Raw genomic sequence first — 3,857 nt, 5'->3', positions numbered from 1 at the left:
AACACATGAAGTTCCTACATATTTAAAGGTGGACTATGGGCAGGGCCAACACATGACGTGGATGTGATGGGCGACTCCTACATATCTAAAGGTGTCGCGTGGGCAAGACTAACATATGAAGTGGATGTGATGGGCGGTCCCTACATATTTAAAGATGGGGTATGGGCAGGGAAAACACATGAAGTGGATGTGATGGGTGTTTTTTTTTTTCATATTTAAAGGTGGGGTATATGCAGGACCAACACATGAAGTGGATGTGATGGGCGTTTCCTACATATTTAAAGGTGGGGTATGGGCAGGACCAACACATGAAGTGGATGTGGTGGGCGGCTCCTACATATTTAAAGGTGGGGTATGGGCAGGACCAACACATGAAGTGGATGTGGTGGGCGGCTCCTACATATTTAAAGGTGAGGCGTGGGCAGGACTAAGATATGACGTGGATGCAATGGGTGTTTTTTTCATATTTAAAGGTGGGGTATGGGCAGGACCAACACATGAAGTGTATGTGATGGGCGGTCCCTACATATTTAAAGATGGGGTATGGGCAGGGAAAACACATGAAGTGTATGTGATGGGTGTTTTTTTTTTTCATATTTAAAGGTGGGGTATCGGCAGGACCAACACATGAAGTGGATGTGATGGGCGGTTCCTACACATTTAAAGGGAGGCGTGGGCAGGACTAACATATGAAGTGGATGTGATGGGTGTTTTTTTTATATTTAAAGGTGGGGTATGGGAAGGACCAACACACGAAGGGTGGTCCCTACATATTTAGAGGCGGGGCCTGGGAGGTACCAACCTATAAAGTGGGCATAACGTGGTCTTGCCAAACCCAGAAAGTGGGCAGACAAATTGCGGACTGTTTACGTGTTTAACAGTGTCCCAGGATCCAGGACCATATTGTCGGTAAGTATGAGATGGTAATTTCCAAAATAAGGCTGTTGACGTATTTGCTGATCATTTTTAACATTTAGGAATTCAGAATTTTTTTTCCTTAGGCTACACGTCATCATATCCGAAGCTGAGTTTTCCAAAATAGAAAAAAAAATACCGGTTGAATATTTTTGATGGTTCCCCATTGGATGGCCGTTTTGGAGGTTACCTCATTAGATTGTGTTTCTGTTATTACTTCCTGCGGCTGTTTCCTCTTCCCGTGTGTGCACATCCTCTAAATATAACCCTCACACTTGTCTTTCATCCCCACTGCCCCCTGTACTCCTGTGTTATCTCTGTCCCTCTCTCATCACTTCCTTCTTATCTGCTCAGCGTGTCTCCGATCCTCACCGAGGATCTGCATTAAGACAAGTCCTATCTGGGGGGGAAAAATGGAAAATCAATGCCAGGGCCATTGTTCAAAAAATCTGTATTTTTAGAAAAAAAAAACATCAAAATTAATTTTAGTACACATAAAAGACAATCAAACCTCTATTTATAAAAAAAATTGTATAGCAATTCATAGCAAGTGTATGTAGATTCATTCTGTGCAAATAGGGCAAAATGGGGCACTGTGGGGGCCAAACCATCACTTCCAGGACTTCTTGTTCTTTACACTGAAGATAGTTCTTAATGACATTGACTGTATGTTTCGGGTGGTTGTCCTGCTGCGGAATAAATACATTTGGGGACAATCACACGCCTCCCTGATGGTATGGCATGATGGATAAATATCTGCCTGTATTTCTCACCATTGAGGACACCATTGATCCCGACCAAATCTTTATCTCCATTTGCAGAAATGCAGCCCCAAACTTGCAAGGAACCTCCACCATGCTTCACAGTTGCCTGCAGACACTCATTTATCTACTGCTCTCTAGACCTTCCCTCCAACAATCTGCCTCCTGCTACAGTCAAATATTTCACATTTTGACTCATCAGTCCAGAGCACCTGCTGCCATTTTTTTGCACCCCAGTTCCTATGTTTTCCTGAATAGTTGAATCGCTTAGCCTTGTTTCCATGTCGGAGATATGACTTTTTGGCCTCAATTCTTCCATGAAGACCACTTCTGGCCAGACTTCTCTGGACAGTAGATGGGTGTACCTGGGTCCCACTGGTTTCCACTAGTTTTGTGCCGATGGCACTACTGCACATCTTCTGATGTAGACGGGAAGAAAGCATGATGTGTCTTTTATCGGTTGCATTGCATTTCCTTGGCTGACCACTGGTCTATGGTCCTCACGTTGCCCGTTTCTTTGTGCTTCTTCAAAAGAGCTTGAACAGCACAACCCGGAACCCCAGTCTGCTTTGAAATCTTTGCCTGGGAGAGACCTTGCTGATGCAGCATAACTACCTTGTGTCTTGTTGCTGTGCTCCAAGACCTTGTGTCTTGCCATGGTGTATGACTTGTGACATGAAACCGTCTTCTACAACCTCGCATTAGTAGAAGAGTTTGGCTATTCCTCACCCAGTTTTAAGGCTCCTACACAGCTGTTTCCATTTCAGTTAATGACTGTGTTTCTACCTACATATGAAATTGATGATCATTACCACCTGCTCGGAATATTGGTGCATTATACACCTGACTCTAATCCTACAAGATCCTTGACCTTGTACAAATGTACAAAGTGTACACGTGTAAGGACTGATGCTGGTATGAAGCCAAATAATAATCACACCAAATGTTAATTTGATTTAGATTTTTCTTCTGTCTGGCATTTTGTAAATCGATAAAAATAAACAATTGAAATATATATTTAATTTGTGGAGCTGAGAGAACCAAGCCATCGGTAGTGTTCAGTGGGTTGGTTCTCAGTGAAGAGGTGGCGGGTGACAGATGCAGCATCGGACCGATGCTGCATCCACCTAGGTAAGTATGATTATGGAGGGGGGGGGGGGGAATCCCATACGTCTCTTTTGAATCGAACTGTATCAGGTTATTGTATGCTGACATCTGGTGGTGGTTTATGGCCACTACATCTTGTTTTCTTATGTGTTTTGGGATCTCCCTCTGTCCTCCCCTCCTGTTTAGGGCTAGTTTGTTCAGTCCTAGCTAGACCTTCCCTGTTCCCTCAGTCAGTGTTGATTCTGTGCAGGAAGAGGGCTTGGCAAAGTCATTATGTTCTTATACTGCAGTTTGGAATACATGGCTCTTCTGTATATACACCATATCTCACAAAAGTGAGTACACCCCTCACATTTTTGAAAATATTTTCTTCTATCTTTTCATGTGGCAACACTAAAGAAATGACACTTTGCTACAATGTAAAGTAGTGAGTGTACAGCTTGTATAACAGTGTAAATTTGTGGTCCCCTCAAAATAACTCAACACACAGCCATTAATGTCTAAACCGCTGTCAACAAAAGTGAGTACACCCCTAAGTGAAAATGTCCAAATTGGGCCCAAAGTGTCATAATTTTGTGTGGCCACCATTATTTTCCAGCACTTCCTTAACCCTCTTGGGCATGGAGATCACCAGAGCTTCACAGGTTACCACTGGAGTCCTCTTCACCTCCTCCATGACGACATCACGGAGCTGGTGGATGTTAGAGACCTTGCACTCCTCCACCTTCTGTTTGAGGATGCCCCACAGATGCTCAATAGGGTTTAGGTCTAGAAACAAGCTTGGTCAGTCCATCACCTTTACCCTCAGCTTCTTTAGCAAGGCAGTGGTCATCTTGGAGGTGTGTTTGGGGTCGTTATCATGTTGGAATACTGCTCTGCGGCCCAGTCTATGAAGTGAGGGGATCATGCTCTGCTTCAGTATATCACAGTACATGTTGGCATTCATGGTTCCCTCAATGAACTGTCGCCCCTGAGTGCCGGCAGCACTCATGCAGCCCCAGACCATGACACTCCCACCACTATGCTTGACTGTAGGCAAGACACACTTGTCTTTGTACTCCTCACCTGGTTCTC

The sequence above is a fragment of the Aquarana catesbeiana genome, linkage group LG01 (genome assembly GCF_042186555.1).
Source record: "Aquarana catesbeiana isolate 2022-GZ linkage group LG01, ASM4218655v1, whole genome shotgun sequence".
Taxonomy (NCBI): Eukaryota; Metazoa; Chordata; class Amphibia; order Anura; family Ranidae; genus Aquarana; species Aquarana catesbeiana.
This window is presented reverse-complemented; position numbering follows the sequence as displayed.